This window comes from Zonotrichia albicollis, chromosome 10 (assembly GCF_047830755.1).
Source record: "Zonotrichia albicollis isolate bZonAlb1 chromosome 10, bZonAlb1.hap1, whole genome shotgun sequence".
Lineage (NCBI taxonomy): Eukaryota > Metazoa > Chordata > Aves > Passeriformes > Passerellidae > Zonotrichia > Zonotrichia albicollis.
The window spans coordinates 14,265,256-14,289,028 of NC_133828.1; the positions used below are offsets into that span (position 1 = coordinate 14,265,256).

Consider the following 23,773-nt stretch of genomic DNA (forward strand, 5'->3'; position numbering starts at 1 on the left):
ACTGGCTTTTGTCTGCTCCTCTTTACCCTCTGCCTGCATGGATCTCTACCTCACCAGGAACTGGGAGAGAAGGAAGAAGCCATGAAGCTGCTCCTGGAGCCTGTGCTGGGCACTGAAGGGACCTAAACACTCTGGAGAAACAGTGAGAAATCTTCTCAGCACAAAGGTTTAGCAATGCCAAGGTGGTTGATGCAGCAACACGTGTCAGCACGTATCTAGGCCCATAGGAAAAGGCCTCAAACTGTACCTGGGGAGGTTTAGATTGGATATTGGGAAAAATTCCTTCACTGAAAAGGTGGCCAGGTAACCTCAAAGGGGCAGAGAGGTGGGAAGGTTAAGATTTCTCTGACCAGTTGATGTCTGTAGTCAACTGTGGCCAGGAATGAGACTTTGGGACATGATGAAAGTGCTCTGAAGGGCACAGATGAGGAGCGGTATCAGTCTGCACGCCTGACTTGGCTTTTGCAAGCCTGAATCCCAGTCCCTGGTGGGGAAAAGATCCTGAGCCACAAACACTGGGGAGAGCAAGACCAGAATTGCATTCCTATGTGTCCTGCAGCATCCCACAGGCTGAGCTGGGCTCAGCACCTGCAGATGTCTTTAAACTGCAATGGCCTGCAATGGTTTTAAACTGACAGAGAGTAGGTTTAAATTGGATTTTGGGACAAAATTCGTCCCTGTGAGGGTAGTCAGGCCCTGGCACAGGTTGCCCAGAGAAGATGTGGCTGTCCCATCCCTATAGTGTTCCAACCAGTTTGGACAGGGCTTGGTGCAAATAGTGGAAGGTGCCCCTGCCCGTGGCAGAGGGTGGAATGGGATGAGCTTTAAGATCCTGTCCAACCCAATCCATTATAATGACTGTATGTCAAGAGCAAAATGCAGGTCAGAAAGCTGCTCCCTAGGTGGCCACAAGCCTGCTGTCACAAACAGCCCAGGTTTAACGCAGTTATTTAATCCTTTCCGGAGTCCCTGCTCCGCAGGAGGCTGATGCCCTACCACACATCAAGAGCCATACACGCGGTGGAAGCACTGATGAACTTTACTGACGGTGTTTGGGTGGCGATCTCCCTCCCTTCTGGAAAACACTGTTTGGCCTTCTCGTCTTGGCGCGCAGGGATGCGCTCGGACACGGACACCGCATCCAGGATGACGCTGGAATGGCAGAGGCTGGGTCCTTGGGCCCCGTGGGCGGTGCTGGGTGTCCCGGCAGTGGAGGCTGGTGCGGGGTGTGCGGTGCGGGGTGCGGGGGTCCCGGCCGGGACGGGCTGTGGGTGCAGGACCGCGGGGGGGGGGGGGGGGCGAGAACCGTGCACTGCGCGGCCCCGCCCCCACGCCGGCCCCGCCCCCCCCCGCTCGCCCAATCAGCGCCGCTCCTCCCGGCGCCCGGCCCCGCCCCTCACCTCCCCGTTGCCATCTCCGCCGCGCGCGAGCGCCCTCGGCCCCGCCCCCGCTCGCTCTCGGCCCCGCCAATGGGAACGACGGAGCCGCCCGCGGGGCCCCGCCCCCGCGCGCGCGGGGCTCGCGCCGCTGGCGGGCCCGGCGCGGCCTGCACGTCGGCGGCGGCGGCGCGCGCACGGAGCCGCGGCGGCGGCGCAGCGGGGCCGCCGCGGGGCTCGGCCGGGACCGCGCATGGCGGAGCGGCGGCGGCGGCGGAGGGGCCCGGCAGCGGCGCGGACAGAGGTGAGCCCGGGCTGCGGCGGCGGGGCGGGAGCGCCCCGCGGGACCTGTCCAGGTCCTGACGCGGTGGCAGGTGCCGGTGGTTGCCAGCCCGGCCGCCCCGCACCTGTTGAGGACGGCGGGGGCCGGGCCGCGGCGGAGGTGCCGGTGCGGGGGCGCAGTGCGGCGCGGAGCGGGGCCCGGCCGTTCCCGGCGGGGGCGGGCGCCCGGGTGGGCTCCCCCGGGCAGCGGCCGCGGCGGCGTTGGGGCCATTTTGGGGGTGGCGGCACCACGGGAAGTTTGGCCCCGGCCGCCCGAGCCGGGGGCAGCTCCCCAGCGGCACCGGCCGCTCGTCACGGCAACCCGGGGCCGTGGGGAGCGGAGAGCCGCTGTGCGCGGCAGGCGCTGCCGCGGGGGGTGCCTGCCCTTCTCCCGGTGTTCCCTTCTCGCCGTGCTCCTCCGCCCTGCCCTTCTCCCGGTGTTCCCTCCTCGCCGGGCTCCTCCGGCGGCGCCCGGTCCGGCCGCCCCCGGCACCGCCGCCCGCCCTCTGCAGTGGGGAGGCGGCGCGTCCTTGGAGAGCAGCTCGGGCGTGAAACGCGGCTGCACATCCCAGCGCCTTTGCTTCCCGGCTGGATAACCCCGCAGAGCCCTTCTCCATCTGTTGCCCTGGCCCCCGGTGGGTTTCCTTGGTCCTTTGGGATTCGGTTGGATCTGTGCTGTGCTTGGAGCAAAACTGCAGTCGTGATATGTGTGGTTGTGCTTTTCAAAGTCTGGTTTGCTTAAAAAAACAGAGATAAAAGGTTTCCAAAGGGCGCCTGTCTGGTGCCCGAGGGGCACCGCTGGCCTGGGCTGCTCCTGCTCTCTGCCCATCTTCACCTTGCCCCTCTCAGGACTCAGGTAGGGAAGCATTGGTCGTGGCAGAGAGGTCTACAGAGCATTCAGGACTCTGTGCTCAGGCTAGTGAATGCACAGAATTGATGGATGAGCCACCATCAGCCATGCTTGGCCTGGGCGTAAATGTTTTCTTTTTAATTTTTAAATTTTTATCTCCTTTTTTGGTGATATATAAAGGAAAAACCAACTTCATGTAATTTTTTAGCATAAACACTATCAGGGTCTCATTTCTTACTGTTTTTTATTTTATCCAAGTGTTGGTGAGCTTACTGGAGCTGTTGGGCTCTCCCAGGCACCCTGCTTGCTCTGTGAGTTATTGTCACTCCTGAGAGTGAAGTTGTAGCATTGTTCTTGGAGCTGTTTTATGCTGGAGAGTGGCAGCAGGCCAGCCTTCCTGGACGCACAAGATGTTTAGAATAATTAGTGATGGAATACCCCTTGAAAATAATTGTTTGGGTTTATCTAGCACTCAGTTGTAGCAATATCTACCTCTAAAAATAGGCAGGCCTCTGTGTAATGAGCCTCGTAGTATAAACAAGTCATATCTTGAATGACTGTTGTTACTTTTGGGATGTCCAAGATAGATGCCTTTGGGGGTTTTGCCAAATCTTCTAACTTTTTTTTTTCCTCTGCAGTGAGCTATGTTTCTTGGCCCTTACTCCATGCAGTTGTATGCACTGACCAGAGGCAAGGCTCAGTAACTCTTGCTGTTCAGGGCTGGCAGAGCTGCACAGAGGAGCTTCCCAAGGTTGAGCAGTCCTGGTTTTCCCATGAAATCCATGCTCAGGTGGAGATGGCAAGCAGTGGGCTCTGCCAGGTGACTGCATCACTGCTGATGGCACTCTGGGGCACTGCCCATCATGAATTCAGCACAGAGCCCCGTTCATCTGTGCTCTGACTCCACAGTTTTCTGTGACACGGGGACAGAGCGGCTCGGGTGTGATCCTGGTTGTGCTGCTCCTGCCTGGGGTGCCTTCCAAGTGTCCCAGGGTGCAGCTGTGTGAGCACACCGTTCTTGCTGTCAGGAGTCAGGAGCGAGGGTGGCACGAGGAGTGTTCCCACATTTTGCTGGGTGCTTTGTCAGAGCCCAGGCTCTCACGTGCCTGTGCTTTTTGGGGTTTGTTTTCAGCAGCCAGCTTGCTGTGTTGCTGACGTTGAGGAGCACTGGCTCCTCAGCTCGAGAGAGAAAAAATAGCCAACTTTTTCAGCAGGAGGAGTGCTTGCTCTGTGTTTTCTGAGAAAGTACCACTGTGCTCAGTGGAGTGTCTCATAGCTTTGCTCACACTGCTCACGGACCCCAACCCGCTTTGATGCTGCCCCCAGTTATCCAGATTTATCTGCTCAGTTACAAACTGAGTGCCCTTTTGTGGGTGGACTGTGTTTTGGGAATGGAAGTGCAGTCCCATAAGCCCTCAGTGGCAGGCCTCTGCTTGCTGTGAGCACAAAGGTCTTCTGGAGAACTTTTAACTAAATGAGACTTTTTTCTCTTTTAAGAGGTATAAGTGAGTAAAGCCTAAGTGGCTGGGCTTACCAGTTCAGACAGTTTGGGACTGGGACCAGGTGAGGCTCTGCCATTCCCTAGCAAACTGATGCCTACACATGGCAAACCCCAGGTTGCTGCCTGTAGTTGTTCCCAATCACCCAGTCAGAGATTCTGGCCAACACTGCTGTGAGAGTGCCCTGGACAGACCCTGAGTGTGCCATGCCCTCTCAGCAGTCCGTGCTGCCAGTGTCACCTGTGCCCCGAGGAGGTTTTGGGCATGGCAGTGCTGGCTGTGTTTCAGGTGGGGAATGTTCCCCTGGCTGCAGTGTTTCCCTGGGCTGGGTGTTGGTGCCAGGGTGGTTTCAGGTGGGTTGTCCCCAGGTGCCTGCAGTGAGCGCCTTGTTAGGCTCTTGCACTCAAAATCAGGAACCTGAGGGTCTTTGCTTGGATGCCTGAGATATCTGCTCTGGTGAAGAGAGCCCAGAGCTCTTGCTGGTCCTGCAGCTTCTGGAGCTGGTAGGTGCTTGGCACGTTTGAAACTCAAGCCATCCAGCTGCTGCAGTGTGGATTTCAGCTTATGTTGAAGTACTGAACATTGAAACTGTATGTTTGGGTTGTATTTATCAGTGGATGCTGTTATGTATGTATCTTGGTTTGAAAGGAAATACCTTTATAGTAGAAATGCTGCCTGACCAAAAAAAAAAGCCCAAAAAAAAACCTTGGTGAAATGATTATGTAAGCAAGTGAAATGGCATTCTAAAGCAAAAGTTTCTTTCCTGTTTGGAGACAGCGTGGCTGGGTTTTTTTCTCTTTCCTGCTGTTTAACATTTTTTAAATCCTTTTAGTGAATGTTTTTTGTATGGTAGGTATGAGAAATAGTTGTTTTTGCAATTTAAGTTCTTAAAGAGGTCATCAGCAGGCTGTGGGAGCTAGTAGGAACCAGATATGACTATTTGAGGCTGTAGCTGACCAAAGCAGCAGCACATGAGTCCATTTAGGCAATAATAAAGGTAAAAAAATCACCAAAGAAATTAATGTAACTGCTATTACTGTGTGAGCTCAGAGGATGCTCGGTACAGTCATCCTCTTAGGAATGTCTGGTTGCAGAGGATTCAGGATCCTTTCCTGTTCCCTGCCTGTGGGTCAGCTGTGCTGTGTGTCTGTCCCCAAGACAAGGGAATCCATCTCCTGCACAAAAGCTGCCGGGGTTACCTTGAGCTTCTGTTCCCAGCAGGAGCACGGGCTGAGTCAGTGCTGCCTGCCCAGGGCTGTGACTCACTGCTGTCCCCTGCATGCACAGCCAGCCTGTGCCTGTAACCCCATTCCAGAGCTTCCTCTGTGAGTATCACCTGCTTACAGGGCTTTGGGAGTGCTGCTCTGCTTTCCTCAGTTGGCTGTGCTGGTGGAAGTTGGTTGTTGCTGAGGTTTTTTCTGTGCAATGCCGAGCATCTGTGGAAGTGCCAGGGAGCTTCTCCTGTGTGCAGTATTATAATTCCGTCTTTGTGGCTTCTATTCCTTCTTTACACTTTAACTTATTTTTTAAATTATTTTTTTAAGCTTTATGTGCTTGAAGAGGAAGGGTGCTTTGTTTTTCTTTTGGAGAAATGTCTTCCCTGATGCTCCAAGGGTAGGTCTCTTTGTGGTTGAGAGCTGTCTATACTTCTAACTCAGGACTGCTTCATGAAAATTGTCTTTATTGGGAACTCTGGCTATCTTCCTGTGCTTCAAAGCTCAATTTCCCATTGCCTGGCATGGTTAGTGCCCTTGAATGAAATTGGTTAACACCTTGAAAAGTCCATCAGATTTGGCAGGAGAGTGGGTTTGTCCCAGGTAAGTACTGAGTTGTGAGAGCACAAGAACCTGTGAGGAGGGCAATCTCAGATGAGTGCTCTGCTGGAAGAAAAGCTGTTGCTGGAGTGCAGATATTATTGGACGTCAGAGGAGCTCTGTGGTAGCTCTGAGACAAACAGGAAATCAAGTTTCATAAGTAGTTCCAGTAAAAGGTAGGTCCTTATTTCCCTAAGTATCCCTTGTTTTCCTTTGTGAAAGTGGAGATGAGTGATCTAAGGAGCAGTCGTGAATCATCGTAGGTGATGGGACAAAACAAAAGGTTTGGGTACAGTCCCTCACCCTGCCCCTAGGGGCTGAAGCATGAGGGAGACAGCAAAGATTTTAAATTTCCCTGTAAAGGCTCCTGCAGTTGTTTGGAATCAAGTCCTTTTATAGGTGTAGGAAAGCACCGGGGTCAGGATTTTTCCATGCAGAGTGCTTTTGGCAGAGGTGCAAAAGGAAGGGCTGCTTAGCAGATTGCAGAGGAATTTTTGGGTTTAGTTAATTTTACAGAGATTTTAACAGAATGGAGTTCTTGGACCTAGGTAAGGTGAAGAGTATCCTGAGTATCCTCATTTGGAGAAAACATGTGAGGAATATAGCATATTTTAAATTTAAAGTAGAAATATTCCTCATTTGGGGGTGAGTTTGGTGCTACATGGCAGAAGGTACTTTCTGATTACTTTGCTTCCTGGTGCTTTTGTTATTATGGTACTTTTAAGTTGCATAAATAATTTTATGATGGGCCTTGGGTAAAATTATATGTGAGTACTATACCAATGTCTCTTTGTCTTTGTTCCAAACTCAATTTACCGGTGGCTCCTCCTTTCTGCTATTAGTTTCGTCATATCAACTCTGAAAAGAGATGAACTATTTAAAATTTGATCAAAAAGAGAACAAGCATGTATGCTAAACACCAGTTTCTTTGATTTGTCACATGTAATGTGAATATGAAGTTTTTACATAGGAATTGTGAGGCAGCCTCAACCAGGAGTAGTTTTTTTTCTCATTTAGTCTGTGTAGGTTTTGAGGTTTGCAAAGGTAGTTAATACTTGTCTCTGCCATTCTGAAGGCTTCTCCTGAAAGTGTTCAGTGTGTCTAAAATGAGGTTAATTTTGATTTAAGTAGATTAACTCAGCTCTTCAGCTTTATTAGCAAAGGAGCCTTTAAGTTTAAGGTTTCACTCTCTTTTTCCTTGCTTAGTTATGCTCTAGTGTTTGTACATCATCTACTGGAAACCTATTAGAGGGGAAAAATACCTTTGACTTTCTTTAGATGCAAATTTTATAAAAGCTTATTTACAGAGGCCCTTCTTTGTCAGATTGTGCTTTTTCACCTCAAACACTGAGCACAGATACCGAGTACTTAATAAAACAACTCTAAAACTCTTTAGATGGCTCCCAGTAAGAACACAGTAGGATCTCTAATTAAAACATTCTGATCAAAACTGGACTAAGATAACACATTTGAATGCTGCTTTTGGCCTTAGAGTTGTCATGTTTTTCACAGCTAAAGGATCAGTGCTGGTATTTTTAAATATCTGAAAAATGAGAAGAATTAATATAAGCCGATGGCTGAACTGCTTTGTTTGCGAGGAACTTGTAAAAAAACTGGCTCTGTGAGGGAACCAGGCTTATAGCCCTCCTCCACTGCCCAGGTTTTAAAGCTTGCTCTTGATATGCACGAGTAGATCGTTCTGGGAGATCAAAGGAGGAGGAGATAACTTCTTTTGTTGGGTGCTTACTCACTTTTATAACCATGATAGCCTTTGGCCAAGTTTACGCCTGGAAGGCACTTTGTAGTATGGGTGTTTCCCACAGTATGGAAATTACCAAGGTGTATCAAGTAGGGAGAGAACTCCTTTGCCATAGCTTCTGGATCTGGAGCACAAATAGTGGCCTTCTCCTTTAAGTTTTGGTAGTTTTGGTAGCTAAAACTGGTGAGCTGATTGAGCAGCACCTTTGGGATGCTGACTCTGTGCAGCCCCTTGGATCTGTTGCCTGTGGAGTCTGCACAAAGTCTGGGTGTTGTTCACAGGTGTGGAGCCACAGGCAACTGCAGAATCATTACTCTTTGTTAAACCAGAGTTATCTTTTCCAGCTGGAATAGAACATATTCCTGTTTTTTTTACCTGTAAACTTTTCAGAGCAGCTCTGTGGCACGATTCTTGTATTTTCTCAGCCGTGGTGGCTTTGATGTCTTCTCTGGGGCTGCGGCCCCTCTCTTGGTTTAGAAGCACTTGTACAGCCAGCAAAACCATCCTTGCAGTGCTGGCAGCAGATAGGCTTTCCTGGGATTTACTGTGTATTATACAGACCTTCTTGTAGTGATATTTTTACAGATGCTTTTTGTCTCCTGCCGCTCACCAGTGCCAAGTGGTGTTCTGCAGTTTGATGTCATGTGATACTCTGTTTTGATAACAAAGAGGAGCTGGAAATTAATGCTTAACTCAAACCAGTGATCCTGGCAGTTGTGGCTCGGGTGTGTATGCCAGTGTTTTAATTGGAGCTGGGAACATGCTTCTGAGTCCATAAAGACATGTAGATGTGGCCCACAGGGACACAGCTTAGTGGTGGACCTGGTTAGACTCAATGGTCTGAGGCTTTTCCAGACTTGACAGTTCCATGGTTCTGTGACAATCCTGCCTGTCTTTGCCTCTGTGCTTGAGGGGGGACAGCTTGCACAGGCTCCCTTTGGAGGAGGGCGAGTGCAGAGATGAGCTCTAAGGGGAATGTCCACTGCTCTAAGGTTGTGATTGGGTTGTGCTTCTGTTGCTAATGGCTGTTCAGAGTTTGATTAATAAGAAGCTAAATCGGGGCCCTTCACTGCATTAGCAGCTCTCAAGAGCATGAGACAGAAAAGCTCAGCTGATGTGAGCCAAAGCAGCAGGGCTGCTTGGGAGTGTGTGCCTGTGCTTTTGGCAAAGTTCTGCTAAAGGGGTGCAGTCTCCCGGAAAATCTTTTGTGAAAGTGGAGAAAATCCTGTCTTCACTCCATAATCTACCACACATGCTGGAATTGGTGGGAGCTCCCCCCTCTCTTTCACAAGGACTGTCGGGTCCTTCCATCAAATCAGCAAAATCTGGTTTTTCTCGTGTCTTTGAAACTCTTGCATTTAACATAGCAGATTTTTGCAACTCTGCTGTTTTCCCTGAGGATGATAATGAGCTGGGCAAGCTTCCCAACTGGGGGAAAGGGTGCATTAGTCTGGAAACCTTTGGGTAGTTTGTTTCTGTTTGATGCTTTTGTATCCAAGTTGATTTCCCCAGACCTCAGTGCTGACAAATATGGATAAGGAGGGATAGTGAGTACTATTGTAGCTCTGTTGTTTTTTTTTCCCTGGTGCAGCCTAGTTTATCTTCTTTTATCCCCTGAAAGCTATTCTTAGTAAGGGGTTGTTTTTCTTGAATTAAATGAGTGAATAATCACAATTTCATTCACTGTCCTTACATATGTTTAAATATAGTATTAACCTAATCTTCTTATATGCTTTTCCTTCTGCTGCTCCTGAGTTCCTGAAGGAATCAGGTTCACTATTAGTAAGATCTATGAATGAACTTGCCTGGAAATGAAATACTTCTTTTGAGCTTTGGCTTGTGTTTATTGCCAAGATGGTAATTTATTCATATATTTGGACAGCAGCATCATTCCTCATGCACATAACTTCTGTGCTGTCAAGAGAACTTTTTCTGCGTGCAAATTCCTCAGATACAGCCTGTGCGATGGTTTTGTTGTTTTTTTTGCCCTGCTTGGAAGGGAGAGCGCTCGTTTGGTGGGCAAGCTTTGGTGCTCCATGTTAGGAAGGAGGGAGGGAGCTCTCCGTGGTACCGAGCGGGGCCGGGGCCGCCGGGCTGCGGGCGCTGGTGCCGCCAGGAGGGAGGGAGGGACGGGCTCGTCCTGCTCCTGCCGCATCCCCGGTACATAACACACCATACTGTATTCCATAGATTTTGTAAATATTATTATATTGGATGGGTCTAGATAAACAACTTCAGCAAATATAGCTAGTGTTCCTATAACTCTGTACTGTTGTTTCTCTCATCACTGTTTCAGATCACGATGGCTAGCTGGCTTTTTTTGCAGCCCAGATAATACCCAGTGCTACTGGGTAGTGTTCCCAACCCCGCTGCTTATTTTCCATCACCCTCGGCCTCCTTGTATGCTTTTTCTCAGTAGCTCAGTCAGGTTTCAGTCAGCAGCTCAGCTGAAGGTGGGCCAGGACTCTATTGGGGCCACTTGCCCAGCCTGGCTGTGAACACCCCCAGCTTCTCTCAGCATCTGTGATGCCCTTGCTGGCTTGCAGCCTTTTTCAGATTCAGGGCTCATAGAATAGCCAGTGTTGTAAGGATCCCATAAGGATTATTGAGTCCAGCTCCTGGCCCTGTCACAGGACAACTTCAAGAAGAGCTGTGGCTTGTTCTCCTTTCAGTATTTTCTTTCTTCAGTCCTTTGTTCAATAGATTTGCTTTCTTTTAAAGTTTGCTTTCCAGACTTAAGCGAGGCTCCCCAATGGCTGTGAGAACATTTTCTAAGTAACTGCTCTTGATGGCTTTCAGTGAGTGTGGAAGGAACTAGAAGTACATTTGATTATTGTAATAAAAGCTCTGTTGAGGAATATGGCTATTGACTGTTGCTTTCTTGCCAGACCATCACCTGATCTGCAGGACAGCTTAGCTGAAGCAAGCTGCTTTTAAAGCTGAAGAGAAATAGCCAATATTTTCAAGGTCATAGCTTTTACAATGCTGTGGTAGAAAGTAGGGAAAGGAATTTTTCTGCTGGTAGCTTTCAGTACAGCAGAGCTCCTCAGCATTATTTATGGCTTTAGCTTGGGTATTTTTGCATCTCCCTGGGTCACAGACCTTCCTTACTATCTTCTGATGGGGTTTTTTTGCCTAGGTTTGGCATGTTGCTGTAGTCCAAATTGGACATAAATTGTAAAAATACAAAATAATACAAAAATTGTATTAATGGGTATTTTTACTTCCAGTGGTACTTAAAATGTATCCAAACACCTCTTGCTCCAGCAGTTGTCCTGGCAGCATTGCTAGTGAATACTACTTTAGTATGTATGCAGTTGGGTGGTTTTGAATAAATGACTTTTGGATCTATCTTAGGAAGCTGCTGATGTTCTTATTGCAGAATTTCACCTCCTGGAGCTAAGACCTGGTTTCTTGTAAAGTGCATGTTCACAGTGCATAGGTTATCCTTGAGGGAACAGCCAACTGCCTGCATTTCTGAATCAGTAGCTGCTTCTTTACTTCACAGAAAATGCACGCAGTATGTGCATATATTAAAGATACATGCATATGTATAATACTTTATCTTCAGTACTTTGTCCAGAATAAAACCTTCAGTCTAAAAATAACTATAGTAAAAGGTCACCAAATTCCACTCAACATGGAGTTTTTTTGGCATGTGAACTGATGGACTCTTTGCTTCTGTGGCTGAGCTCTCTTAAATATTCTTGATGGCCTTAAATGACTCTTTGTCTCTGTGGTTTTGTTGTCCTGAACGTGAAGGTAATGCTATGTCTTGAGTTAATTGCCCCCCTGGGTTGGTGTGCCAGGGGAATGGGGATTTTCCATCCTCTTACCTGGGGCAGGTGCATCACAGGCTGTGCAGAAGCAGTGCTGGTCTCCTTGGAAATCTGCTGCTGCTTTAAAGTCTTGGGGGTTTCTCTGGTGGTGTCATCCTTGTACCTTATGGCTGTGCTGCTGTAGACATTGGGAGCAGCAGAGACAGAGGAAGGGTGTGGTGGTGCTGCTCCAGGTGTGCGTGTGCCCTGTGGGATGGGGGGATGGCAGCAGGCATCCAGGGTGGCTCCACTTTTGCCTGGAGTGGAAATACAGCTGAGCAGGGAAAACACAGCTCTCTGGTGTCCAGCAAAATCCCAGGCAAGTGATTTCTTCAGTCCTTCACCCATGTCCCAGGTGAGGGCTGGTGTCTCTTGGAGTTGTCATCCTTCCTCCGCAGCTGCTGGCTGCTTGGTGGTGGGTGCTGGCTGCCTGTGGCACACGTGGGAGGCTGCCAGCTCTGCCCTTCTCCTGGGGCACCCAGATGTGCTTTCTGAGGGGTGTGGAGGATAGATGTGCTTGGGGCTAGTCCAGTGTCCTTGCTCTGCCAGCATTTGCAGCATGTATCAATTCTGCATGAAAAGCATCCAGTGTTTCTTGCCTTTGATTGTGTGCTGTGCTCCCTTCCAGCACTGATAATTGTTTCCCTTTTCTCCTGCATTTGTACAGGCAGACTCTGATTTGTTCTTCTTGACTGAGCAGCTCTTTAGGGTGCTTCTCTCGAGCTCCCTGTGCCATGTGTCACCCTGTAGTCCTTCTGTTTGCCTTCTGCTGTGATGTGATGCTGGTTTGCAAGGGGTAGCAGTGTTGGGCAGGGTCATGTTTGCACAGGATTCCCAGAGAAGCTGTGGCTGCTCCATCCCTGGATGTGTTCAAGGCCAGGTTGGACAGGGCTTGGAGCAGCCTGGAATACTTGAAGGTGTTCCTGCCCATGGCAGGATTTGGAATGAGATGAGCTTTAAGGTCCTTTCCAACCCAAACCAGTCTGTGATTCTATGATCTGCAACTTTCATCGCTTACTCATGAATTCTTCCTCTCTAAGTATTTTCAGGTTTGTCTTGCTGGGAGATTCTTTGGGGCTATTTTGTATAAATAACTTAGTAGATAAAATAGGTGTAAGTATTTCAACTCCCATTTGTTTCCTTTGGCTATCAGGAACAACTTTAATACTCAGCTTTTCAGGTAACCGAACATCATTTGTTATTTATCAATTTTTATCTGAACTCAAAAAGGCTAATGAAAATTAATGTGTGAGTTACCTCCCAGTATCTCAGCCCTTAGGAGGAATACATCAAAACTCTCTGATGTAGTCTTGAGTCTTGACACCCTCCAAATTTTGATCCAGTTGCCCTCTGATGTGATTTTTGTTCAAGGGGGTCTTATTTGTTCCTGCAACTCCTTCACAGCAGGTTGTAGCCAGGTAGGGATAGATCTCTTCTCTCAGACAGCAGGAGACAGGGCCAGAGGAAATGGCCTCAAGTTGTGCCAGAGCACGTTTAGATTGACTAGTAGGAAAAACTTGTTCACTGGAAGGGTGGCCAGGCACTGGCACAGGCTGCAGTCACCACCCATTCAGAAGTTGTGTAGATGTGGCACCTGGGAACATGATTCAGTTGTGAATGTGGAGGTTCTGTCTTAAGAGCTGGGCTCCATGATCTTAGAGGTACTTTCCAACTTAAGTGCTTCTCTGATTCCATGTGTGGGTACCATAGACCCCAGGTCCTGAGCATGCTGGTCATGCCAGCGTCTTCCTTCTCTCTCACTTTGCCCTATCCAAAATCTTCTGGGTGTTTTCCTTGCTTGTCTTGTCAAGCTCTGGGATGTATTACAGTTTCTTGAATATGAAGGTGGTAAGTCCCATTTCTGCACAACGTGGCTGAAAAATGTCTAATATTCTGTGATGGCAAACACTCTGCCCACACACCTGAGCGGTGATGGCACTCAGATTTTACATCACAAGTGTGGTTGGTGCTGGGTTTTTTTTGTTTTGTTTTGGGATTTTTTTGTTTTTATTTTTTCTTTCTTTCACATAAAATAACTTGCTGTTGAATAACTCAAGGAACTGCTCAGGAAGGGGCAGTTTGAGTCAGTCTTTTGCAAGAGAGATCCCTGACAGCCAGTTGCAGGCCAGATCCTGAGGAAAAGCTTCCAGGATCTCAGAAGACTGGCGGGGAGTCAAGGTGCATCAAAAGTTAGCTTGAAGTCCTTCAAATCTGCTCATATTTTTGTAGGAGAAAAGCAGAAATGTGACTGTAAAAGTGAAATCTAGCACCTTCATAGTCTTAGAAGTCCAGCGGCTTGTTCTTCCTAAAACCTTGCAGGGATGAGACAGATATCAAAATCCTGGAAGTCCCCACTGTGGAGATGCAGACTGTCAGTGAGACATGAGTCACAAACATGGGGTGCTTCTAGTTCAGCTTGCTGCTGCCATGCTGTTCTCTGGGACAGCCTCAGAGCTTGCCTCTCTGGAGGAGAAAACTCAGTTTAAGATGCAGCCACTGTTATTTTGGCCTCCTGCTGCACTGGGACACTTGGTGTCTTTTCCTGGTCCATTGTGGTGGGGTGAGAGCACCACGTGCCCAGAGTCCTTGCTGTGGTCTGATCCCATCCCTGCATCTCTCCTCTGCAGTCTCCAGCTCTGCCCAGAGCACAGAATGAATGTCCATAGAGAAGCAGCAAGAAAACAACTGACCTGGAAATATGTTTTCCAGCTAACCCAGTCCTTTGTTGGGAAAACAGCGTGATTCAGGTTTTTTTTCACAGTCTTTAAATTCCCTGTACATGGAGTTCCTGTAAGGTGCCGGTTAAAGCTAAAGGAATAAAGAGCTCTAAAGCTCTTCCACGTTAGTTGCATAACATTTATTTTAAAAATAATATTAAGCCTGTTAAAAAGGCTGTTGGTGGGTGCACTTGTGCAATCCATTATTTTTTCCCCTGGTGTAGTTTGTGCTTTCTGGCATTTTGTGCACAGCAGATGCAGTTTGTGCTGTATCTCCCATGGGGAAGCTTTTGCTTTGCTGCAGGCTGCTGGAGAATGGGAGTCAGAGGATAAATCCACAATTCCCCCTTTGTCCTCCTGGGTGTCCAGCTGGAGTGCTGTGTCCTGGTTTAGGCTCCTCAGCACAAGGAAGACATGGGCCAGTTAGAGTGGGTCCAGAGAAGGCCACCAAGATGTTCCAAGGTTGGAGCCCCTCTGCTCTGGAGCCAGGCTGGGAGAGCTGGGGTGCTCGCCTGGAGGAGAGAAGGCTCTGGGGGACCTCAGAGACCCTTCCAATGCATAAAGGGGCTCCAGGAGAGCTGGAGAGGGTCTTCAGGCAAGGGCCTGGAGTGAAGGAGAAGGGGCAATGGCTTCCCATTGACAAAGGGCAGCTTTAGATGGGATATTGGGAAGAAATTCTTGGCTCTGAGGGTGGAGAGGCCCTGACACAGGGTGCCCAGAGAAGCTGTGGCTGCCCCATTCTTGGGAGTGTCCAAGGCAGGTTGGACAGGGCTTGGAGCAGCCTGGGATAGTGGAAGGTGTCCCTGCCCTGGAAGATGTCCCCTGCTGGTGGCAGGGGCTGGAACAAGATTGTCTTAAGGTCCCTTCCAACCCAAACCGTTCTGACACTGTATGAAATGTGCACAATCAGTGGCTGTGTTAAGCCTTGTTTCCAGCTTGTGTATTTTACCTTGGTGAACTCTTTACTGAAATTGCAACACCCTCTTCTACTGTTTTATCTTCATCTCAGGGCAATACTGCAGTCAAGTTGCCTCTGGTCAACAAAATGGAAGAAATTTGTTGTCTGGACTGGATCTTTTTTCCTGTAGTGATTTGAGTGTGGCTGTGTCTTTGCCTCTTGGATCTTTTCAGTAGGGGGGATGGTTTAAATCTCTGTCATGTCACTGGTGTTCTGTCAGGTGCTGAGAGGTAACACTTGGCCTCTCTTGGAGTCCTGTTTTAAGTCCAGGATTAAATCCCATTGGTTCTTGGGGTTGTGGGCATGGTCTGGGAGCTCCCAGTGAAGGGAGTATCACTTTAGGCATGGCTTAGCATGCACACTTGATCCCACCATTGCTGATTCCCACTCTGTCTCCCAGCTTTGTCAGCAGCCTCTGTCACACCAGGAGGCTGGAGGCAGTGGCACAGCCATCCCAACCTGTTTTAAAAGCAGAGGTCTGGGAATAAAGTGCCTTCTTCTGGCACTCCTGAAGTAATAAACTTCAAATAAAGATACGAATATGGAGAGTGACTTCCCAGGTACCAGCCAGAGAAAATACACATCCTCAATGCACAACATAATCTCCTGGGTTTGAGCACTGTTAAACTGAGTGATAATTATTTGGTATCTTTTATTAAACATTGATTTCTGAGGCATTTTTCTGAAGACTAATGCTAAGTACAAAGTGTTCACATGAATCTAATCTTTGCCCTAGGACTGAAAACAATCAAATCTGCCTTGTTGTGAAGGCTGGAAAATATTGCTGCTGTTCAAAGGAAGAAAGATTTGCATTCCTCTAGTAGGTGCTGCACATATGTAGAACAAGCTTGAAGGAAGTTTTACAGGTTTTTTTTTTGAATGAAAGGGAGTTTTACAGGTTTTTTTTTTTTAAGCTGAAAACCCTGGTTGATCACTGTAGCATTGAGAAGAGCTTTCAGCAATTTTATCAAGTTGGTGCAGCAACATCTGCTCCAAAGTGGGGCATCTTCCAGTGTCAGAAGTGGTCAGTGTGGTGGGATGGGTGGGTTGTCCTGTCTCTGCTACTCCCGTAGCTTAAATTCTTGTCTACAGTTTGTCTGTAGTAAAAAATAACTTACTTTTCTATTTTAGCTGTTGTCTAAAAGCTGCTAATACCAAACAGAGAAATTACAACTGACTTCTTAAATTCTGTTGCTTTTTAAAAGCTGCTGCTTAGTCTGGAGGTTGCACTTTTGGACTGTTACAGTTTGAGTAATGTTTAAAGCAGCTAAATGAGTAATGTAAATATTTAAACACTAGCTATAGTGAAAACATCAACAACAAGATTAAAGCCTCAGCTCCCCTGAAGACATTTATGGTAATTTTGCTTATGTTAATGATTCCTTTGGCTTCTGTCACCTTCTCTTCTAAGGTAACTGCTCTTATCCATGGGATGATCCTGTGAAAAGAGGAGTGGCATTAAAACCTTTAGTTTTGAAATAATGTTGTTTCACTATCAAAATTTATTACTGAGGCTTTAGGATGCCAAATGTACCAGCACACTAGTGAATATGATTTTTCAGATATAGGAGATGGCAGAATTAAAAGTTAGAGTTTCTTGCTGATACTATGCAAATATGTAAAATTATTTTTGGTGAGAGAATGTTTGAAAAATACTGTGTTTCTTCCTTAACATGTTTTGGGTAACTGTGTGTTTTAGAATAAATGATGAACATCCTTTTGTTTGTTTGTTTGCTGCAGTAAAAGCTTGGATAATACTTGATGGAGTAGCGTTCTCTTTTTTATTTTATCCATGGATTCCTGTTGCTTAATAGCTGCTGAATTTTCATGGCTTTTGAAGTGTCAGTGAACTTTGTTTCAGTGTCCTGTGTACCTGTTTGTAAGTTCCAAAAGAGTTTGTTTAATATCAAGGGAAAGAGAAGCATCTGACTGCTTGTATTGTGTATAAGCTGTACTTCTTTTTCCAGTTGCAACATACGTGTCCTTTCTTTCCATAAACTTTTTTATTTTTAATTGTGCTGCTCAGTTGTTAGTCTTTCTTAGTTTACTTTAGAATTTTAAATGAGCAGTTCAAAAGGGCTGTAGGGAGTGTGGGTTGGATTTGGGCTATTATTTCTTTGATTCAGACTGATAAACTGAAGTAAGTACATCATAGATGTCAAATTGTTTCTTCATGTTTAGATGGAAAATGTTTTCAGAGGAAATCCCAGTTCTGCAGTTGTGCTGTTGAACTGCATTTATAGTCTAGGGTGGAGACTCATGCCTGGTGTATGAAAAAACATGCATCAGCAGTTGAGATGGCTCAGCAGATTACTTTGCTTTTTCAACATGTGAGAAGTAAAATAAATAGGAAAGTAAATACAAAAAGATTGGAAGTGGTGGTTTTTGTATCCTGACTATAGGGCTGGTGCTGAGTGCCTCCAGGTTGGTGCCTTGTGTTTGGGTGGGTTTTGCAGGTTTATGTCTTGAGGTGGTACCTCAGATGTCTGTTGTGATTCTCATTGCCTTGAAATATTTTCAGCTGATCTTTAAAAAGTCAGTGTTTGAAAATATTCCTAAATGGCCAGCATGTCGTGTTCTTCAGATGATTTTCAAGTATCCTTTGCTGCCCTGGGAGAAATCATGGACATGTTTCTGAACTTTTTAGGATAAATTAACTCACAAGTAAGGGACAAAGAATCCTTTCTTTTCTTTTTAGAGTTTTTACTGATTTAAGGTGTTACAAGTCTGTTTTTGCTCCACCTGTCTTTACTGCTCACAGTATAACAAAAAGAATTACTAAGATAAGCCTTTTTGCCCTAGTTCTTACCCTGGGTGATTCTTTCTCTGTAAAATTCACTGCACCTGTCAATATGTAAGGACTTTTGGTACTCAGTGGTAAACTTCAAGTCTCAATTTTCATGGATTGTTTTTAGTTTAAGGAATTATCGACTGGAGTAATGTTGTGTATAAGGAAGATAATTTGAAATCTAAATTAACTCAAGGATATTCTAATATAAAAACTATTAGCAGTGTGTTTTCTCAGGATTAATTGTAACTTTAAGCAATGCTCACATAGGAAGAGAATTATCAAACCTTGTTTTTAAAACCCATTTTTGGTGGTTGTTGCTCCATATACATTTTCACATCACACTTAATTTATAGCTCATATTCCAAGAGTTTGGAATTTTTTATTGTGGGTATGGGAACACAAGGTTGTGACTTTGACTCTGAACTCAGTATTCTGGGCATTTTTCCTGCTTTATCATAAGACCAATGTAGTATTTACATGAATCTTTTTATTTTTATAGGAAAATGCCACTATGAAGCGTTGACATTGAAATGTCTTAAAAGCTGGGGTCAAATGAATGCAATATGCTAGTTTATGGACTTTAAATAGTATGTCAGATCCCTTTTTGACTAAGAGATGTGTAGCTATTGGGTTGTGTTGTGTAGCTGTGCTCTGTGTAACTTGAATTCAGTGCAGGATTCTGCAGGGTACCAGCACCCTCTCGTGGGCTGTGTGATTGTGATTTTGGAACAGTTTTAGAATAGTCTGAGCTTCACACTGCTATGGCCTCATCAGTAGTTTTTTTGAACTAGGAGGTTGTGTGTTAAATTAAAGCTGTCTGTGCCTGGTCCAACAGCTGTGCTTGTTTGTGGAAATAAAATTGCTCACATCATCCCTGTTATCCTGTATCATCCTCAGAATCAGAATCACAAAATGGTTTGGGTTGCAGGAGACCTTAGGTTGGAAGAGACCTTAAAAGTGGTGGTGTGTGTGTGTGTTTTACCCTACATCTGCCAGTTGTTTTCCACCTCACTACTGGTAGTTGTGGGATTTTCCTTTTGTGCAGGAAAATGCAGCCTGATGTCAGTGGGATCAAGAAAGTGGTATTTGGAAAGGGGGTTGTTGTATGAGGGGCCTTTTACATGGATTAAAGTCATTCCCTAAAAATAAGAACCAAAGATCTAAATTAAAAAAAAAAATCTAACAAGATGAGAATTCTGGATTTGGTTTCAGGATAAGTTGGGTGTGATAATACAAATATTTATTTTGTTTTTACACCATTATTTACCACTTTTTTGCCGATCCTCTCTCCTAGAAGGTGCAGAGATTGCAGATTGGGTTCTGCTACATAACTGCTTGTACCTTAGGGATGTTTTTTCTGACATCCAGAATTAGACATCTTGAGTCTTGATTTCTTTTTAAATTTTTCTTTTTTTCCAACCAGGAATGTCCAAAATGGTCAGGGGGTTACATAAGACTTGGGTCTGGGACTGTGTATCTGTAGTATGGATTATTTTATTTTTAGAGAATCAGAAATGTGTCCCTTTTTAAGGTCAGGAGTTACTATTTGTAATACACAAATTGTTAAAGAACCAAGCAATTGACTGGATTTCCTCTTCTTGCAGGTTGCAGAATCAGCATGTCTCTCCAATAGTTAAAAAGGTAAGCACACTGTATTTGCAAACATGCAGCAGGATTCTCTGTTTTCTGATTGATGCATTTGGCTCATAACTTGGAGGAGGAGAAACTTCATTTTAATGTATTTGAACACTTGTTTAGTACTTTCTTGTTTTATCTATAACATTTATTTATGTTTGGACTCAAATAGTTTCACAATTACTGGATCAGCAGCTTGAAAATAGACAGGATGTTGGTTTACAAGTTGATATTACAAAAATTTAGTTACTCCTCTGGCTGCAAGTTTGTATCCAATGCATATTAATTATTAAAGTAATTATTTATTAAAGTAAATAGGCAGAGCTAGCATGTAGGACTTGCAGGTTTGCAGAGTGTTTGAGCAAAGCTTAATAACTGATTTTGGTGGGAAAAGAGGAAATAAGCCTAAATTGTAAGTGTATCTCCTAATCCCAAACATCAGTCTACCTCCATGACTGTTTTGTTTTCTTTTTATGAAACAGCTTCAAGATATCTGAGTCTCTTTTGACCTCCTTTAAAACTATTTTAGATTTTTCTTCCAATTAGTTATTATTTTCCTTAGCACTGCGTAGCTGTATCAATTATCTTTTAAATGATGTTGAAAATATTAATATTACTTATTGGGAGGTCCAAGCTACTCAGTTTTCCTCTCTGAATACTTATAACTTTTGCCTTGGTAGCACGTCATAAATACATTTCTGACAGTTGCAGATACTTGAGGAGTCCTTCAGAAAAAAAAAATTGTGAAAAATGAGGCATTCAGTCCTAACAGTAATCTGGTAAAAAGGAATAAATCTGCAAATTTCCTAAGTTATTTCTAATTGGGAGCAGAGCTCTAAACTTCCTTGGTTGAGGGATCAATAGATGCAACCCCAATAATTTCTGTAACAGCAGATGGTGCTGTTGGGATGGATTTAATCACGTGAGGAATAGACTCCAAGCTCACCAATAAACTCCAGTATGGGTTTATGTCAGAGCTCTTGGGGCTCCCAGTATGATACAGCCAGCAGCTCTGGATCTGGAATTTTCTGTGCAGAGCAGCTTTTCAGGATGTACTTTAGCTCCTACTAATTCTAGCAGTTGATGCTAATTTATATTTCTTCTTGCTGAAGTGCACAAAACTAAAAGGAAAACTGCTGTTGGCCTGTAATATTGTCCTTGTGCTTAAAAATACCCAGTTTGCTTGTGGGAGCAAAAAATTTAAAAAAATCTTTAAAAACACTTAAAAAATACAGTGTATGAGCATTTCTTCAAAGAGTATGAAAAGTAAGCTGATAATGGGTACCAAATCTATAAGTAAATGAGAGTTTCAAGGATGTTTTGGTGCTTGGAGATTTTCATGTGATACCTGTTTAAAAAGGAGAATTGAGGAGGTGCTGAAGTTTTCCATCAGTCTTGCTGTGTTGCTTCTGATCTTGCCTGGGTTGGTTTATCTCTGGAATTTGGGTGGAATATGCTTGAGTTGTTTAGTGTCTCTGCACTCCTGGTTCAGGGATGCAGGTGAAATGGGAGTATTGGAGATGGGTAAGTCCCAAACTCCACCTGGGAACTGCTTTTTCTTTGGAGAGAAGGCAGCCCATTATCTCCTTGATGCCTCAGTGGGTGTCAGATCTGTGAAATACAAGGTATTATAGGATTTACTGCTTCCAGCACACACAGGAACACTGAATGCCACAGTTTTGTTCTGTGTGCAGCATTTACTTCCTTGCACTTGGTTTTCAACCTGCTTTTGTCTAATCATGTGGACATTATAAGATATTTAAGGATATTGAGTATTTAACTTAATGCATGTTACAGATTGGTTATTACAGGGTAGTTCAGCCTGCAGAAGACTCTGGGAGACCTCACTGTGACCTTCCAGTACCTAAAGAGAGATTATAAAAAGGGGAAGAGTTACTTTTCATGTGGGCAGATAGTGATAAAAGAGGAGGAAATAGTTTTAAGCTAGGATACATTTAGATTAGAAGTTAAAAGGAAATTTTTCTCTGTGAGGGTGGTGAGGCCCAGAGAAGCTGTGGCTGCCCCATCAGTAGAATTGTTCAAGAGCAGGTTGAATAGGCTTGGAGCAGCCTGGGATAGTGGAAGGTGTCCCTGCCCATGGCAGGAGCTGGAAAGAGGTGAACTTTAAGGTCCCTTCCAATTCAAACCACTCTCTATGATATTTTTTATTTCCTGAAACTGTTATTCATTTACACCTGCAACAGGTCACCAAGTTTCTTTCCCAAGGGCATTGTCTATGTTCTTTAGCCAATAGTCAGATTTTAGAGAGCTTTTCTCTCCTCAAAGCTGTCATCCTTCAAGGCCTTTTCCTAGGCCTCCTTCCTGAGTGTCATAGCCCAGAGTCACTGCCTTGAGGAGCAGGGGTTGGTAGAGTTAGGAGCTACAAAGGTGACCTGAAGAAGTCTCTTTTCAGTCTTTACACCAAATTTTGTGAATCAAATCTCTGATAATTTAGGACAGATAAAGTAATTATTAAAAGCAAAATCACTTTTGACTTCACATAGCTAATGGAGCAACTCTTCCCCCAAAAGGAAGGAGAAATACACATTTCTATGTATCTCAATCTTTGCTGTGCTGAGAACAAGGTGGTAAAAGTTTGAGCAGCTGAAGGAATTATGGTAAAAGACTCAGTAGTTGCACAGGCTGCTCTTTGCATTTTACAAATTGTGCTGTTTTCTCAAAGATGCAGAATGAATTTTCATCCCCCTAAGGGGTGTTTTTTTCCCTTTCTCTCTTTGTCAGTGTTGCTGTTCCTTCAGAGCTGTGTAGATGTAGATACCTCACTCTCCATGTCCTTGTCCTGCCACACACAGCTTATTGTGTATTGAAATGTGAAACTGGGCCTTAAACTGTTAATTAGCATACAAAACCAGTTAATTAGCACACCAAATTAGGCACAGCACTAGTTTTGGGAGTTGCTCTTTGATGGGACTCATTTCCTCCTGATTTTCTTAGTGTGATCATGTGACTGTGCCATGACTCTGGCTTGTTCCTCCGTGGTTAGTTCTTCTTTCTAAATTCAGTCTAAACTGAGCTCAAATAATCCTCTTACTCTTTCTTCATTCTCAGAATGAGAAGTAGTGTCTAATAACATGGATGCTGAAGTAGAACTTCAATTCCTTTGTAGTGGGGAAGTTGGAAGCTTTTAGTGCTTAGGCTTCAGACAGAAATAATTGCAGTCACTCAGTCTGTGCTTTCCATCACAGTCTGGAGATGCAAAAGCTGTTATCTGGGATCTGGGAATGAGTGCCAGCAGGTAGAGCTCCCTGGTAGCACATCAGCCCAGTTCCAGTGGTGAGCTGGAGCGTGTTGGGCTTGGCTAGTGAAGTACTCCTACTTTAAGATGCCATTGGCAATGTTTTTCAAAAAATGCCAGCCTGGATAGTTGTCAAAATAGGATGGTGCATGTAAGTCATGTACCAGAGATCATCTAGATTCAGTCATGAGCTGTGTTCCTGATGTACTGAGAAATAAAGGTCTGAGAGCAGCTGGAGGTGTCTGGTCAGAGAGGTCTCATCAGTGCAGTAACAGACTGGAGCTTGCCCCTGCAGGCATTCTCTGCTGCAAAGTGTTTTTTGTCCTGTGAAGTTTAATCTGAGGGCAGGATTAAAGGGTAGCTGCAACCCTCAGCCTGTGCTGGTGATCTACATATCCTAAAATATCCTCAAATAATCTAAATATCTAAAATATATTAAAAACATCAAATTATCTAAATATCCTAAAATATGCTCTGCATATCCATAAAATATCCTCAGCCAGTGCTAATGATCTGTAGGATCTGCAGGATCAACATATCTTTGTTGGTCACTCAAATGGGGAAACTGGATGATTATCCCATAATGTGACATGTTACTTTTTAGTTTATGAAAAAGCTGGAAAATATCACAGATAACGTTGACAATGGGAGGCTTCTTGGTTGGCCTGATGGAAACCTTTGTATGGAAAATCTGTGACTAAAGTGTATTTGAGATTGGTATATTTTTGTATTCCTACTATTTCCAACTGCATTCTGTGCCTTTTGAGGCAGTGGATGAAATGGGAACCTGAGAAGTGGTTGTAAAGGATGCTGAAAGCATCTTGTTTCGTTCACTGGGCTGTGTAAATATTTCCTTGCTTATGTCTCTCCTTGTTTCTGAGCTACAAGACTGAAGAGTTGCCCTCCTTTATTAATAACAAACTAAAATGGATTGTGCCTTTCCACGCCTTGGGAGTAAGGATGCCTTTGATCTAGTCCT

General features: G+C 45.2%; 1 protein-coding gene across 2 annotated transcripts in view; it reads left to right on the forward strand.

Moving 5' to 3' along the window:
• The first annotated feature begins 1,513 nt into the window (after positions 1-1,513).
• ADARB1 (adenosine deaminase RNA specific B1) overlaps positions 1,514-23,773 on the forward strand; it is a 59,954-nt gene continuing 37,694 nt past the window's right edge. Inside the window, exons 1-2 of one of the 2 annotated variants that reach the window (XM_074548145.1) lie at positions 1,514-1,680; positions 19,508-19,544. The gene's annotated coding sequence lies outside the window, so the exon portion shown is untranslated. The remainder of the gene's footprint in view (positions 1,681-19,507; positions 19,545-23,773) is intronic. The other variant, XM_005486936.4, reaches the window with a different exon arrangement.